Source organism: Enhydra lutris, unplaced genomic scaffold (assembly GCF_002288905.1).
Source record: "Enhydra lutris kenyoni isolate GAN:26980312 unplaced genomic scaffold, ASM228890v2 scaffoldscaffold81, whole genome shotgun sequence".
NCBI classification, from domain to species: domain Eukaryota; kingdom Metazoa; phylum Chordata; class Mammalia; order Carnivora; family Mustelidae; genus Enhydra; species Enhydra lutris.
In genome coordinates, this window is record NW_019154165.1 from 2,083,282 (window position 1) to 2,101,622 (window position 18,341).

The window sequence follows — 18,341 nt, forward strand, 5'->3', positions numbered from 1 at the left end:
TTTTTTTTTAAAGATTTTATTTATTTATTTATTTGATAGGTGGAGATCACAAGTAGGCAGAGAGGCAGGCAGAGAGAGAGGAGGAAGCAGGCTCCCTGATGAGCAGAGAGCCCGATGCGGGGCTCGATCCCAGGACCCTGGGATCATGACCTGAGCTGAAGGCAGAGGCTTTAACCCACTGAGCCACCCAGGCGCCCCTATGCTCTTTCTATGACACCACACAGGAATACATGTTCTCTTGTTGCTTTTAAAAAGGACAAAGATTCTTTTCCACTTCTCTAATTCCAAGGTTTGCTTTTTAAATCCTGTAATAATCTCTGAGGTCCTTCTAAAGCCCCTGATTTTCTCATGATTACATTTGTTGTGTAAAGGCTATATAGTATAGTGGTTAAGTGCATGGGCTTTTGACATCACATGGAGCTAGGTTCTAATCCTGGCTCTACCACTGGCTACCTATACGATTTGGGTGAAGTTCTGCTCTAAAACGAGGCAAATCTATCTACCTCATTGGGTTGTAGTGGGGAATGAAATAAGATACTTGTACAGAGTTAAATGCTAAAGAAATGGGATCATTTTTGTTAAGGTTACTCTTTTACTTACTCGGTCATACTTTAGACTCCCCTATAACCAGAAACAATCAGATCTACAAGATCCTGAGCTCCAGAATTCCTGACTGCATCCTACAATCCTTTCATTTCTTTCATGAATCCTGTTCTTCACCCTTATTGAGACCACCAATTTACTGACACCTTTTTTAAAAAAAGATTTTATTTATTTGACAGAAAGAGAGAGAGCACACAGGCACAAGCAAGGGGAAAGGTAGGCAGAGGGACAGGGAGAAGCAGGTCCCCCCACTGAGCAGGGAGCCTGACGCAGGGCTCGATCCCAGGACCTTGGGATCGTGACGTGAGTTGAAGGCAGATGCCCAATGGACTGAGTCACCCAGGCGTCCCTGACATTTTTTTTGGACACTTTTTAAAAAAGATTTTATTTGAGAGAGAGAGAGAGAGCATGTGTGCACGCATGCCAAGTGCCAGTTGGGGGAGGGGTAAAAGGAGAGGGAGAAGGAGAGAAACCTCAAGCACACTCCCCTCTGAGTGCAGAGCCTAATGTGCCGCTTGATCTCATGACCCTGAGATCATGAGCTGAGCTGAAATGAAGAGTCGGACACTTAACCGACTTAGCCACCCAGGAGCCCCTACTGACGCTTTATTTTTTTTTAAGATTTATTTATTTGAGAGAGAGAGTGCATGAGGGAGAGCACAAGTGGGGGGAGAAGCAAAGGGAGAGGGAGAAGCAGACCCCTCACCGAGCAGGGAGCCTGAGGTGGGACTTGATCCCAGGGCCCGGAGATCATGACCTGAGTCGAAGGTAGATGCTTAACCAACTGAGCTACCCAGGTGCACCCTGCCTCTTCTTTTCTCTCTTTCTTTCTTTCTAGATTTTATTTATTTGACAGAGAGAGAGACCACAAGTAGGCAGAGAGGCAGGCAGAGAGACAGGGGGAAGTAGGCTCCCTGCTGAGCAGACAGCCCGATTCAGGGCTCGATCCCAGGACCCTGAGATCATGACCTGAGCCAAAGGCAGAGGCTTAAGCCACTGAGCCACCCAGGTGCCCCACCCTGCCACTTTGTAATACTCCCAGTAGATCATTCTCTCCTGGGCCTTAAACTGGACCCTGTAATTGATCATTTCAATTAGGCTTTCCCAAATACTCACTAGACCCATGACCTTCTGCCTTCCCATCATGTTAATTCCCAGTCACAAGTTAAACCGACAGTGTGTGTCTGTGTATATGTACAAGTTTCTGTAGGCTGCAATGCTGAAGAAAATCACATAACCAAATGGACTCGATCCATTCATTATAAAACACTGCTATCTGACTTTAGCTGAACCTTTGGTCATTGACAATCTTTTCTTCCTCATCCCTACTTTACCACAGCAGCTATTCTAACCATTCGTCATTTTCAAAACTGTAAATCTCCCTTCACTCTTAGTGGATGACGTCAACAAATACACTGTGGACATCAAAGTTATCTACAAGGGAAGGTTTTCCCTCTCCTCATCTCATAGTCTTTTCTTTGCTGTTACTGATTCCTTCATCCCTCTCCCTGTTTCAAAGGAGTAAATAACTACCTTTATTTCCCCTTCAGCTCTGCTGGTTTGTTTCTGTTCCCTCCATTTTCTCTGGAACCCTGGACCCTTTGATCTTCTCCCTCTCTCTCAGATCTTCAACTTTTTTCCCTTCACGAATTCCTTCTTTTCAGTCTATATACATGCTCAAATCACTCCAATCTCAAACAAAAACAGTCCCTTCAAGGAACCTTTCCTTTCTTTTCCTTTAATTGCTAACTGCAAGGGATCCCATTTTTCAGGGCCATTTAGCCTATCAGGATGTGAAGGAGAGTCTAGCAAGATTTACCAAAGCTGCTTGCCAAAACCTGTACTAATTCTTGTGTTAGTTCACTCCTTTCTTTTCTATCCCTGTTGAGGCAAACAGAACACTGTGCCATCTTATTGGCTTATATCCCATCTGGGATGTAAAGGAGAGATGGGGAGGTTTTTCAAACCTGCTGAGCAAAACTTCCATCAATAGTTTCATGCAAGAACAACAATAAAAAAATCTAGATGAACCCTGAGGAGACTCTATGGCAACTAGGATCTAACCAAGAATCATATGCTTGGGTATAAAGAGGCTCGTTTTCTTCTTCAAATGAGAATCGGGGTTTTGGAGTAGAAAGGAGCAAGGGAATGAATCTCTAGAAAGAAACCATCACAAAATAGGATCTGATTTCCCGTTGTTAAGAGATTTTAAAATGACAAATACTTGACATGGATGGAGTATACTTCATAAAGACTGGGAAGCACACATTTGCAGAGATTTAAATTTCTGATCGAGGATGGTTATGGAGAAAAACGGCCAGATAGCATTATAAAATCAGAAGTTTTTCTCTCTGAGACTGAGAACAGATCAAACAAGGAGAGGATCAAGAACACTACTCGACATTTTTTGGTATTTATTTACTATGGCAACAAATCAGGAAAAGAGATTTTAACTTAAAAGGGAACTATGACTTGTATCGTGGAGGCATGTTACAACAGGTTTCAGTGCTAGAATAGAAGTAACAAGAGAGGAGAACCAGGTAGGAGAGAAATGAAGTAGCTCCATATGAAGCAGCTCTCGGATGGGGATTAATTTTGCTTTCGAAGGGACATTTGGCAATATCTAGAGACATTTCGGTTGTCACAATTTGTGGGTGGCAGTGAGTGCTACTGGTATCTAGTGGGTAGAGGACAAGGATGCCACTAAACATCCTCCAAGGCACCGGACAGCCTCGCAAATGTTCTGATCTAAAATATCAATCTTGCCACAGCTGAGAAACTCTGCTCTATAGGTGAAGAAAGTATCTGCGAGCTTAAGGCAGGTAGCTGAGTAAGACAGGGTGGAAAACAGAAAGAGTATTATAGTATTGATACGGTCCACCTAATTAGAAAGGGAAAGATCTGTTATTGTAATGGCTCACAAAACTCAGGAGTATATCCTGAGAAGGGATAGAGTTACAGGGAATCTGATTAGGAGACAGAACCTTAGTTGAAACTCTGCCTCTGCCACCTACCAATATGTGTGATCTTGGACAAGCCACTGAAACTTTCCTTTATTCGTATAATAGGTGTACATCATACCTTACCTCATGGGACTATGATAAAAAAAATCAAATGTGATCTACAAAGTCCTACCTACACATAAGTTTTTATGAATAGGGTAGACAAACTTGGATGATTTGGATATCTACTCAGCTATGTGAGGCTGAAAGCAGAGCATCTGATCAATTCCTAATCTACTCTGATGACAATTTCCTCACTCAGAAGATACTGTGAGTGAATAAGGAAATGGCTGTTTTGGGCTTCAAGCTGACACACATGGAAGAACTGATTATGTAAGTAAAATGATGGGAATCTGTTGGTTGGGGACCAAGGGGTATGGTTATACACCAGTATGCTAGCTGTTAAGAAAACAGATCTCCAAAATTCAGGGAAAAAGACAGCTAACTTTCTGGGAACAGGACGTCTAAAAGGGAAAAAAGGACAGAAGGCTTTCCAAACACAAAGCTGTAATTATCTAGTCACAAATTATTCCAATAAAAAAATCGACATAGCTTCATAGAAATCAACATGGCAAAGAAACTCATATACAAAAAGAACACAGAACATTACAGGAAGTTCTGTTCAGACACAGGAAACTGACCACCAGCACTTCTCTCCTCTCCCTCTCCTAAAACACCAGTAAACAGAATTTTAAAAGTACTCACCCACCAGATCACAGAACATAGGAGAGAAATATCAGTACACAGGAGGTTTCAACATATTTTTAGAGTATAGGTAAGAAGTAGTAACTAACTTAGCAAGACAGAAGCAGCCTCAATCTAAAGAGTCTGCAGGGGGACGATAATAGTGACAGTGATAATAACAGCTAAGTTTATATAGTGTTGACATAAGCCAGACACTATTCTAGGTACTTTATACATACGAACTCATCCTCACAACAGTCCTATAAAGTATGATTATCACTATATTGACATATATGAGAGTCGAGGCACAAAGAGGTTAGGGAAGTTGCCCAAGGTCACACAGCTAATAAGCGGCAGGGTCAGGATTCAAATATACACAGTCTGGCTCCAAAGCCCATGGTCCTAATCTCTATGGAAATGAGCTGATTTGGTCACTTAGTGGCAGCACCAGGTACATCAGAAAGAGGACAGACTTGAGGCTGAAAAGAGGGGATGGGTAGAAAATGGGTGTAAGGAACTCTGGAACTTTCTCCAGTCTCTGCCCCAGAGCCATGCAACTATTTCCAGTCTACTTAATGGGACTGTTTTTCTAATACCCACCCATTAAATGTAGATCTTCTCTTGAAACTGTCTTGAGGTCTTTTTCCCTATACAAACTCTCTTTAGGTTAATTTATATAGCCTAGAGTTCCAATAAAAACTATAATGAATGAGTTGCAAATCTGCATCTCCAAATAAGACCTCTCTCCTGTGGCCCAAAGCTATATTTTGGCCGGGTACCAAATAACCTCCAGTGGGCTGTACCCAGTACCCACAAGGCATTGCAAGAAATACAAAACAAAACAGAGTTCATCTTTCAGCGCCAAACCTTTTCACTTCCAGTACTGTCTTTTTTCATTTTTCTTGCCGTCTAACCAGTCATGCAACAAATGGCAAACCTGGGACTCTTCCTCATCTCACCCCACACACCTGAGTCCTTTTCATCAAATGCTTAGTGAATAGGTACAATGTTCTAGGCACTGTGCTAGTTATTAGAGGTACAAAGATGACTAAGTCACAATCCCCGCTCTCAAGAAGTTCATAATCTAAAGGGGGAGATGGACACAAACAAAAATAACTGCAAACACGTAGCATTAAAGGAAGAGACCTGTATAGTGAAAATGGGTTCTCCTGAGGGAACGGTAAACTTTACCCAGGAAGGTAAACGAAGGCTTTGGAAAAGATTTAAAAATTTGAGCTGAAATGTGAAGGATGACTAGAACAGTGCCAGTGGAAGAGAGAAGGATAGGAAAGAAGAATGTGAGGGCATTCCAGCAGAGGAAGTAGCGTATGTCAAAGCACATATTTCTGAGGAACTACGGGTAGTTCATTACCAATACAGTGCACGGTAATGAGATGGAGAGTGACAAAAAAGGTCAGAGGACAGCTAGGGAGAGATCATAAGTGCATGACAGATAAGTCAGTCTCAGGTATTTATCCCGTAGGTCAGTGGTTTTCAAATGGTGTTCCTTAGAACCTTAGGAATTCTGTAGGGAACCGTAGAGATGCTTCCGAGTTTCAACAACTGTAATTTGGGTTTTGTTTTTTAAGCTTTTTAATTGAGGTAAAATATGCATAATATGAAAGTTACCATTTTAACCATTTTTAAGTGTACATACAGTTCGGTGGCACTCAGTACATTCACACCGTTGTGTAACCATTACCACTATTTACAAATATTTTAACTATTTTAAAAACTGCCTTTAAACAGCTCACTCCAATGTGCTATATTTCAAATCTCAAGATACTGGAGTCTACTGACATATCATCTTGTGTGGCGAGGTTAGTGAAGTTTTCTGCAGTCTGTGAAAGCACCTGTATCATTTGATTGATTGATACATTTGATTTTTTTTGCAAACGTGTATTTTCAGGTTGTGGCTTTGCACAGACTCTTTTCCTGGCCACATGCTCACACATGGAAAATTGTGCAAGTTATCATACCACTGTACACGAGTTTGTCCTGAGACACCAGACAGAGGCAACTCCTCCATTCACGCACTCCTCACTGCGTCATAGTCAGTTGCGTGGTACCAAATGGCTGTTTGCAACCTACACGTCCACTGGTGGATGAATGAGTGCACAGAATTCGTTGTACACACACAATGGAATGTTATCGAGCCACGAAAAAGAAGGAAATCCTGCCTTTTGCGACATGGATGAACTTTGAGAACATTATGCCAAGTGAAATAAGTCAGATGGAGAAAGACAAATGCTGTAGGTCCTCACTTATAAATAGAATCTGAAAAAGCTGAACACATAGAAAGAGAGTAGAATGGTGGCTGCCAGCAGCTGAGGGGTGGGAGAAATGTGGAGATGTTGGTCAAAGAATATAAACTTCCAGCTATTAGATGAATCAGTTCTGGGGCTCTCATGTAAAGCATGATGACTATAATTAACAGTACTATATTCTATACTTGGTAGTTGTTAAGAGAGTAAATCTTTTTTTAAAGATTTTATTTAATTATTTGACAGAGATCACAAGTAGGCAGAGACACAGGCACAGAGAGAGAGGAGGAAGCAGGCTCCCCGCTGAGCAGAGAGCCCGATGCAGGGCTCAATCCCAGGACCCCGGGATCATGACCTGAGCCGAAGGCAGAGGCTTTAACCCACTGAGCCACCCAGGTGCCCCAAGAGAGTATATCTTAATTGTTATCAACACACACACACACACACACACACACACACACACACAGTAATTATATGAAGGAATAGAGGTATTAACTAAACTTATTGTGGCAATTATTTCACAATATATATATGTATCAAATCATCAATTGTATACCTTAAACTTACATATGTTATATGTCAATAATACCTCAATAAAGCTGGAAGAAAAGATTAAATGAGATAGTACATATGAAGAACTTAGCCAATGGCACTCAAAAAAAAGTTTCAGTGCTTCTTGTAAACTTTGCAAGTATCCTGTTAGGCATTTATAGTTATTACATAACATAAACTAGGAAAGATATTGCTAGTGACACAACTTAAATGTCTTATCATTTGAAACTCCTGGATCAGTTTAATAATTGAAGAGAATCCTGAGGTTGTAAAATGGGTTGTTAAAAAGTGTTTCTAATTCACAACTATGTATCAATATGAATCAGGATGTTCTTTTTCTTTTTTTTAAAGATTTTATTTATTTATTTGACAGGCAGAGATCACAAGTAGGCAGAGAGCCAGGCAGAGAGAGAGGAGGAAGCAGGCTCCCCGCTGAGCAGGAAGCCCGACGTGGGGCTCGATCCCAGGACCCTGGGATCATGACCTGAGCCGAAGACAGTGGCTTTAACCCACTGAGCCACCCAGGCGCCCCTCAGGATGTTCTTGATAATGTGTCACCAGAACAAATTATAGGAAAAATTAGAGCAAAACCTTAATTAAGATTCTGTCATCCAGAATCCCCATCATGTCATACACTAAGAATTAAGAATGTTCACTAGAGGGGCGCCTGGGTGGCTCAGTTGGTTAAGCGACTGCCTTCGGCTCAGGTCATGATCCTGGAGTCCCGGGATCGAGTCCCGCATCAGGCTCCCAGCTCCACGGGGAGTCTGCTTCTCCCTCTGACCTTCTCCTCGCTCATGCTCTCTCTCACTGTCTCTCTCTCTCTCAAATAAATAAATAAAATGTTTAAAAAAAAAAAAGAATGTTCACTAGAGCTTAGTCTGTAATAGCAAAAGTCTGGAGCCAACCTAAATGTTCATCAGTAGGGGAATGGTATAATAAATACAATGGTATATCTATACAGTATATAGACATGAAAAAGAATGTGGTAGAGATGTATAAGTTAACATGGAACAAACTCCAACATATATCATTCAGTGAAAAAAATAAAGGGTAGACTAGAATAGACAACCTTGTATGCCTCCATCTGTACAGAAAGAGAAAATATCTAGAAATGTGGATTAGGGGGCACCTGGGTAGCTCAGTCGGTTAAGTGTTTGCCTTTGGCTCAGGTCCATGATTCTGGGATCCTGGGATTGAGTCCTCCACATCTGGCTCCCTGCTCAGCAGAGAGGCTGCTTCTCCCTCTCCCTCAGCCTGCTTCTCTGCCTACTTGTGCTCTTTCCCAATCTCTCTGTCAAATAAATAAATAAAATCTTAAAAAAAAAAAGAAATGTGGATTAGGGATTTGGGACAAGAGAAAAAAATTACTTTTCATTATACTGCATTTATAAAAAGCTTTTATTTCAAAATAATTATTCAGATTCACAGAAAGTTGCAAAGAAATGTATAGGAAGGTCTTGTGCCCCATTCACACAGCCTCTCCAATGGTAACATATTGCATAGCTATAGTTAACATTGGAAAGTTAACAGTGGCACAATCCCGAGCTTATTCAGATTTCAGCAGTTTTTGCGTGTACTCTACGTGTGTGTGCGTGCACGTGCGTACGTGTGTGGTTCTGTGCAATTTCATCACACGTATAACTTCATATAGCCATCACCCAAAATCAAGATACAGAACAGTCCTATCACCACATGGCTCTCTTGTGCTACCCTTCATAGGCACACCTACTCTTTTACCCCCCAATTCCCAATCCCTATCAACCATTAATCTGTTCTCCCCTATAATTTGGCTATTTCAAGAATGGTTTTTTTTTTTAAGATTTTATTTATTTGAGATAGAGAGAGCAAGAGTGAGTGAGTGAGAGAGAGCACGAGTTGGGGGGAGCAGCAGAGGGACAGGCAGAAGCAGGCTCCCTGCTGAGCAGGGAGCCCAATGCAGGGCTTGGTCCCAGGAACCTTGGGATCACGACTGAGCCAAAGGCAGATGCCTAACTGACTGAGCCACCCAGGCGTTGCCATTTCAAGAATGTTTAAATGGCATACATACATTTGAGACTGGCCCCCTTTTCTTTCCAACTCAGCCTAACAATAATCCATCCAAGTTGTTGTCTCCATCAATTCCTTTCTACTGCTGAGGAGAATTACATGGCATGGATGCACCGTATTTTCTTTAACCATTTGCCTGGTAATGGACATTTTGATCATTTCATTTTTGGTCATTACAAAAAGAGCAGCTATGAACATTCATGTACAGATTTTTGTGTGAATTATATACTTTCTCCGGGATAAATGTCCAATAGTGCAATTGCTATATTGTTTGATAAGAACATATTTAGTTTTAGAAGAAACTGTTTTCCAGAGTGACTGTACCTTTTTTACATTCCCGCCAGCAATGTATGAGAGATCTAATTTCTCCACATTCTTTTGGTATTGTCACAATACCAGCATTTGGTATTGTTACTATTTTTTCTTTTAGCTATTTCTTTTAGCTATTATGAGAGTGATATCTCATTGTGGTTTTCATTTGTATTCCTTAATGACTATTAAGGAACTATCCTTAATGACTAAGGATACCAAACATCTTTTCATGTGGTTATTTGCCATCTGTATGTCCTCTTTGATGAAATATCTGTTTGTGCCTTTTGCCCACTTTGTAGTTGGACTGTTTTTTACTATTGATTTTTCAGAGTTCTTCATATATTCTAGATACAAGTCCTTTGTTATATTGCATTTTTTAACATGGAAAATTTTATGATATACAAGTTATTATAAAGAAAGAAATTGTGATCATAAACTAGCTATAATATTCTTATTGTTTGAAGATGGACTTATACAACGTTATAAATCTGAACTTACAAAATAAATTTACGTGGATATAAAACCTGTTCTCTGATTTATTTCAACCGTTAGAATTTGTTGTAAGATTTCATTTAAAAAAGAGGTCTTTTGCTTTAAAGGGAAAGCAGATAAAAACATCTGCTGTAAATGGTGGAAACAAATGAAAGTGTTTTTTGGGGGGAGGGAGAAGAGGGGCAGAGGAAGAGAGAAAATGTTAAGCAGGTTCCATGCCCAGGGCGGAGCCCAACCTAGAGCTCCATCTCATAACCCCAACCAAGATCATGGCCTGAGCTGAAATCAAGAGCTGGATGCTTAACCAACTGAGCCATCCAGGCCACCCCACAATTGAAAGGTTTTAAAGAGAGGGTATAGGTGATGGAATTTGGATTTTATAAATACCACTTTGGTCGTCAGTTGGAAGGTAGATTTGGGAGTCACAAACTGGTGTTTAAGAAACCATTTAGCAGGTTATTTTAATAGTTGAAGTGAGAGATCTCTAAGGACTGGAACAAGGGAAAAGGAATAAGGGGAAAGGAGTCAAAGGTATTTAAGACCTAAAAATGACACGACCAAGCAATCTTTTCAAAGTGGGAGATGAGAAAGAATGAATACAAGATGTGCTCACATTCTGGGAATAAGGCAGATACACGTTCATCTGGCCAGCCAACAGTTACTGAGCACCAACTGTGTGCCAGGCACAGTGCTTGGCACAGGCGGCAGGAAAATAAGAACTGGTCTTTGTGTTCAAGGAACTCAAAGTCTAATGGGAATAAAAAACAAGTAATTACAAGGAAAAGGGAGGATGCAGTGAGACTTGGCAGGGTGGCAACTGACTGGGAAGGGAAATAATCTTCTGTATCGTGATAAGGTTTTAGTTTGTAGGCTTTTGGGTAAACACCTTTGCCAAAATCCAGCTAACATATGCTTAAAATGTGTGCTTTTCATTACAAATCCCACATTAAAAAATATAAACAAATATTAAACCCCAGTTAATAACATGTAAGCTTGAGTATTTAGGAGAAAGTGTACTAATGTGTGCAATTTGCTTTAAAATGCATCTAAAAAAGGATATGGTTTAATGAGTGGATAGATAGATATGTAACAAAGGAAATATAGTAAATGTTAATGGTGGAATCCAGATGCTAAGTATAGGGCTGTTTCTGTAAAATCTTCTCACTTTGCTGTATCTTTGAAAATAAATAAAATGTTAGGAAAAAACACTACGGAACACCAGCTGATGGACTAACCCATATTAGAGGTTTCATTGTTGGACAACATCTGAATTATGAATTGAAATATTAGTAAGAATTGTCAGACTAAAAGGGAGCAAGAATTCAGGCATTCAGTCAGGACCAACTACGAGTCAGGCACTGTGCTGGGACCTAAGGATTCGAAGATGAATAAAACACCTTTGTGCCTGGCTTGCTGTCAAGTCAGCCATTTTAGGAGATGATGGGATTTCAGAGTTGGATTAGTGTTAGCGCAGGAAAGAGGTAAGCACTGGATGGGGGTGGGGGATTGAAGGTGGTCAAGGAGAGTTTTAAGGAGATGAAACTGGAGCTGAGTACTGAAGGGCAAAACAAAATTAGCCATGTAAGGGCAGAAGGAAGGCATTTCTAGCAGAGGGAGCAGAATGTACAAAGAGGCATAGAGGAGAGACAACTTGGCACACTTTTAACGGCTAAGCAGATTGCATGGAAGGGATGGGGAGAGGGGAAGCTAGTCAGGTAGGGAGGGCTAGAGCACAAGTGTAATACAAAGTGAGGAGCTGCGAGAAGAGCTTTAAGCAGGGATATCCAGTTTAGGAAAACATCTTGGCTGCTGATCGGTAGATGGCGTGGAAGGGTGCCTGACTGAAAAAGATAGGGAAACCAGTTGGAAAGCTTGCTCTAAGCTAAGAAATGCTGAAGGCCTGAGCTAAGGTAGTGGTAGCAGGGTCAGAGAAAAGAAAGTGATTTGAAAGATGAGAAAGTTAAGACTGAAAAAGCTTGGCGACTGATGGGATTGGGAGAAGGAGCCAGAGTGAAGGAGGAGCATGGCTTGATGCTCCGGTTTCTGACATGGGTGACTGAGGGGATGTTGGTGTTATATACTGAAGGGAATGGAAGGGCAGGTTTAACAGAGGCAGGGAGAGATGAGTTTAGTTTTAGGTATATAGAATGGGAGTTGTCTGTGGGACATCCATGCAATGTCCCACAGGCAACTACATTTATAGGCTGAAAGGGAGATGTGAGATCTGGGATGGAGATAAGATCTTTGGGCTGGGCAGCATGTAGGCAGGAGTTATAAGCATCTAAGTGGGTGAGACCACCTTAGGTGGTGCAAAGGTGGCAAGTGATAGGCTTGAACAGTGGGAAGAGAAAGAAAAAAATCACAGAACAGAACCTGAGCTATCGCAGGTATAGCTGGATGGAAGAAGAGGAGAGAGTCCTCAGAAAAGAACACACCCAGCAGACAGCAGTGTCACAGATCCGAGGGAGGAAGGAGACTGTCCAGATGAAAGGGCAGGGTGTTGGACACTATGGGGACACTTACTTAGAAAGACCACGTAAGAGAAGGACTAAAAAGAGCCTAATTGAGCCAGTTTTTCAGGTCACTAGGTGACCTCAGCAGGGACAGTTTCAATGGGATGAGGATGGAAGGCTGGCAAAAAGGCAGGGTGAAAGGTAAAAGGCAAAGAACAGTAGTATGAGGAGGATGAAGGATTTTGTTCTGTTTTAAAATGGGAAAAACCCATTAGAACGCTTCTATGCTGGGGTACGAGGGAAAGCCAGTAGACAGGGAGAGGTTTAAAAGCATAGGAGGAATGGGGCGCTTGATGGAACCACATTTGCAAGGCAGTGAGTGGAGAGGGGGAAAACCCAGCAGAGAACATACAAGTACAACGGCACAGAGATCTGAAATAAGAGTGCTATTTGGAAATGATGAGTAGACTACTGTGGTTGGAACCTTGTAGTCTGTAGGCAAGTGGTGGGAGATCAAGCTGGAAATCTAGAGGGGCCAGAAATTGACAACGAAATCCCCTGATACCATATAATCTCAAGGAGAAAAAAAAAAAACATTAGAAGACAAAATGGTTACCTGGGCCACATCAAAAATCTAAGACTTCTGGTTGGACCTGGGAAGATGGGTCTACTGCAGACAGTTTGATGGGGAAGGAGAGGACGGCTGCATTCCGGGAGAGAAGAGATGGCTGTGCTGGAAGTGCATGGAAGCCAGAATTAGCAGGGCATGCTGTGAAGCTGCATGGCTGGGGTGGAGAGTGGGCAGAGGGAGCTGTGAAAGACAGCTGAGGAGGTAGGCTGGGACCGGGGTACAAAGGGTTTGGAAGGCCTGGCAATGGATTTCAGATTTCATCCTGTAAGCGGTGATGTGCCACTTCATTTCTTATCGGGGAAAACACCATGTACAGAGTGGGATTTTAAGGAGGCTAGTGTAGGTATGGTATTTAGAATGGAAGGTCTCCTAGGAGCCGAAGTATGAGGAGCTCTTCACCAGGTATGCGGGGCAAAGGAAGGGACGTTGCAGAGGGAGCAGGAACAGACTGGAAGTGGGCACATCTCTCTAATATTGCTAAGGAAGAACAAACAGCAGGTAGTGGGTACTCATTCCTAATCGAGGAGATCATGCTGGGTACAATAACTGGCATAAGGGATTAGGAAGAAGAAAAATCCAAAGAGAAGGAAAAGGAATAGTTTGAGTTAGAGAGAGAACTGAGAGAATGATAATTTATGAACCAGAAGGTTTAAGAAGGGTATGTTCGAATGTCAATGCCACCAAAAGGTAAGGTAAGATGGGAACTAGAAAGAACTAGTTCGTTTTGGTAATTAAGATATCACTGATAATCTTTTACATAGTGGTTTTAGCAAGGTGGATAAAGATAGACTACCAAGAGAGTCAATCAGATTCCTAGGTAGACAAAACTCAATATCAAAAATTAATTTTATTTCCATATACCAAAAATAAAGAACATAAAATTTTTAAATATTCTTCTTAGGCTAGTTACATGGGTTTGTTCAATTTGTGAAAACTCAGCAAGCTATTTGCTTATATGTAATTTCCTGGTTTTAAAGATTGATTTTATTTATTTATTTATTTATTTATTTATTTATTTATTGGGGGCAAGCAGTGGGAGACAAGCAGACTCCATGCTGAGTGTGGAGCCCAACACAGGCCCCAATCTCACGACCCTGAGATCATGATCTGAGCTGAAATCAAGAGTTGGACGCTTAACCGACTGAGCTACCCACGTGCCCCAGTTTCCTGGTTTTAATTACACTTCAGTAAAAAAGTTTTTAAAACATCTCTTGTAAACCCATTAACTATATGGTCAATTAATCTTCAAGTAGTAGGAAAGAATGTCCGATGGGAAAAGGACAGTCTTTTCAAAAAATGGTGTTGGGACGACTGGCCAGCAAAATGCAGAGAATGAAACTGGACAACTTTCTTATACCATACTCAAAAATAAATTCAAAATGGATTAAAAACCTAAATGTGAGACCTGAAACCATCAAATAAATTCAAAATGGATTAAAAACCTAAATGTGAGATCTGGAACTTAAAATGTGAGAGAACACAGGCAGGAATCTCTTTGACATTGGCCATAGCAACTTCTTTCTAGATATGTCTCCAGAGTCAAGGGAAACAAAAGCAAAAGTAAACTATTGGGACTTCATCAAAATAAAAAGCTTCTGCACAGCTAAAGAAATAATCAACAAAACTAAAAGGAAAAGATATTTGCAAATGACATATCCAATAAAGTTAGTATCCAAAATATAAAAAGAATTTATAAAACTCAACACCCCTGAAACAAATAATCCAATTAAAAATGGGCAGAACACATGAATAGACATTTCTCCAAAGAGGACATCCAGATGGCTAACAGACACGTGAAAAGATGCTCAACATTACTCATCATCAGGGGAATGCAAACCAAAACTACAACGAGATACCACCTCACACATGCCAAAATGGCTAAAATCAACAGTGTAAGAAACAACAGATGTTGGTGAGGATGTAGAGAAAGGGAACCCTCCTACACTGCTGGTGGGAATGCGAACTGGTGCAGCCACTCTGGAAAACAGTATAGAGGTTTCTCAAGAAGTTAGAAATAGAAAGACCCTATGATCCAGCAGTTATAGTACTGGGGATTTACCCAAAGAATACAAAAACGCTAATTCGAACGGATACATGCACCCCTAAGTTTATAGCAGCATTATCTATACTAGCCAAATTATGGAAGCAGCCTAAGGGTCCATTAATTGAAGAATGGATAAAGAAGAAGTGGGGTGTATATATATATATAAAATGGAATTTTTATTCAGCCATAAAAAATGAAATCTTGCCATTTGCAAGGATGTGGACAGAGCTAGCGAGTATAATGCTAAGCAAAATAAGTCAGTCAGAGAAAGACAAATACCATATGATTTCACTCATAGGAGGAATTTAAGAAACAAAACAAGTGAGCCAAAGGGGGGAAAAAACCAGAGTGAGAGAGACAAACCAAGAAACACACTCTTAATCATAGAGAACACATTGACGGTTACCAGGGGTGGGAGGGAGGATGGGTTAAATAGGTGAGGGGAATTAAGGAGCGCACTTGTCTTGATAAGCAGCAGGTGATGTATAGAATTGTTGAATCACTATATTGTACACCTGAAAGTAATAGTATATCACTGTATGTTAACTGGAATTAAAATAGAAATTTAAAAATATATCACTTCTAATACTGTCAAAATACAAATGAACTACGAATATAACAAAAGATGTATAAGACTTCTACAGGGGAAATTATTGAGAAATATTAAAGAAGTCCTAAATAAATGGGGAGATATATTATGGACATAGGTTTGGAAGACTTAATTTGATTTAATGAAATAGAGTGCCCAGAAACAGACCAAGGCAAACTTGGGCCTTAATATATGATAGAAGTGGCACCGCTCAGTGGTGGGGGAAGGACAGACTTTTTATTAAATAGGGCTAGGACAAATGGGTATTTATGTGGAAAAGTGAAATTGGACCCCTACATCATACAATGTACAGAAAACAGTTCCAGGTGAATTGAAGAGTTAAATGTGAAGGGCAAAACTGTGAAGCTTCTATTAGATAATCTAGAAGAATATCTTTAAGACCTTGCAGTACTGAAGTATTTCTTAAACAGGACAGAAAATAAAGGAATCATGAATGAGAAAAGAGTGAAAAGACAAGCCATAGATGAGGGAGGAGATATTTGCAAAACATGTGGGAATGGGGAAGTTTGCAATAAATATGACTGAACAGTGACTAGAATCTATAGTATGTGAAAAACTACTTTTTAAAATCAGTAACAAAAAGACACAATAGAAAAATGGGCAAAACTAGGACAGGTATTTTACAGAAAAGAAAATGTATGTGGCCGGGGTGCCTGGATGGCTTCGTTGGTTAAGTGTCTGCCTTTGGCTCAGGTCATGATCCCAGGGTCTTGGGATCAAGCCCTGCATCAGGCTCCCTGCCCTTCAAGGAGTCTGTTCCTCCATCTCCTTCTGCTCCTCTCCCACTCATGATCGATCTCTCTCTCTCTCTCTCAAATAAATAAAATCTCTTCAAAAACAAAAAAGAAAGAAAGAAAATGTATGTGGCCAAAAAAGCACAGAAAAAGGTGATCAACCCTTTTAGTCATGGAAGTAATGAAAATTAAAACCACTGTGAGGTTTATCACTCCACACTCACTAGATTGGCAAAAATTTTAAATTCTGACCAGTGTTGGGGAATGTGGAGCTACAAGGACTTTCATACCTTGGAGCACTTCGTAAGACAGTTGGGTATGTACCCTATGATGCAGTAGTTTTATTACTCAGTATATACCCCAGAAAATCCTTTTTTAAAAGATTTTATTTAAATTCAAGTTAGTTAATATATAGCGGATTACTAGTTTCAGGGGTAGAATTTAGTGATTCTTCAGTTGCTTTTAACACCCAGTGTCCTCCTTAATGTCCATCACCCAGTTATCCCATCCCCCCATCCCTCGACCTTCCCTCCAGCTACTCTCAGTCTATTCCCTGTCGTTAAGAATCTCTCATGATTTGCCTCCCTCTTTATTTATTTTATTTTACTTTTTAAAAAGATTTTATTTATTTATTTGACAGAGATCACAAGTAGGCAGAGCAGCAGGCAGAGAGAAAGGGGGAAGCAGGCTCCCTGCTGAGCAGAGAGACCGATGCGAGGCTCGATTCCAGGACCCTGGGATCATGACCTAAGCCAAAGGCAGAGGTTTTAACCCACTGAGCTACCCAGGTGCCCTAGTTTGTTCATTTATTTTAAAAGATTTTATTTATTTACTTGACATAGAGAGAGACAGCATAAGCAGGGGGAGTGGGAGGCAGAGGGAGAGGGAGAAACAGGCTCCCCACTGAGCAGGGAGCCCGACACGGGATTCAATCCCAGGATCCTGCGATTATGACTTGAGCCAAAGGCAGATGCTTAACTGACTGAGCCTCCCAGGCACCCCTCCTTCTCTGTTTCTATCTTATTTTATTTTTCCTTTTCTTCCTTTACGTTCATCAGTTTTGTTTCTTACCCCAGAAAGTTCTTACACATATGCATCAAGGTATATAAACAAAAATGTTCATAAGGACACTGTTAATAACACTGCCCAACTGGAAACAAATGAACTCTCCAACAACAGTAGAGAGAATAGTGGTATAGACATATAATGGAATAGTATACTGAAATGGAAAAAAAGGAACCACAGCTATATGCAACATAGATGAATCTCTCACACAAAGTGTTGAATGGAAGATGTAAGACACAGATGATTACATACAGTATGATTCCATTTATATAAAGTTTAAAAATAGAACGAAACTATGCTACAAAGGTGGCATTACCATCAAGGAAAGCCAGGGGATTCCCCTCAGGAAAGTTGGAGTGGTTACATCTAGAGGGAAGGGAGGAGGTCATGACCTGAGAGGGGTATATAGAGGTGCTGGAAACCTTTTGTTTTTCAACTTACGTGGTACTTACATGACTGTGCACTTTATCATTATTCATTAAACTGTATGCGTGATCTATGCAATTTTCTGTATGTATGCTCTATCTCATCAAAAAATGTAACTAAGAGTGAATCACATGTGTTGCTAAGCCGTGTTAACTTTTCTGAGGACTTGGCTCTAAAGGGAGGGAGACAGGGTAGCAGTTACAGGAGGATTCAGGAATGAAGGAATTTGGGTGCATATGTTCACCAAAATACATATACAAGAATATTCATAGCAGCACTATTCATAACAGCCCCAAACTGGAAAATACCCAGATGCTCATCCAACAGTAGGAAGGATAAATAAATTGTGGTATAGTCACCAATAGAATATGCATAGTGATGAAAATGAATGAACTACAACTACATGCAATAATACGGATT

The 18,341-nt window shown here is 40.7% G+C and overlaps 1 protein-coding gene across 1 annotated transcript in view; it reads right to left on the minus strand.

The window, feature by feature from the left end:
• Positions 1-18,341, minus strand: part of LOC111161023 (kinesin family member 4A) — a 114,175-nt gene that overhangs the window by 70,717 nt on the left and 25,117 nt on the right. The gene's annotated exons all lie outside the window — the stretch shown is intronic.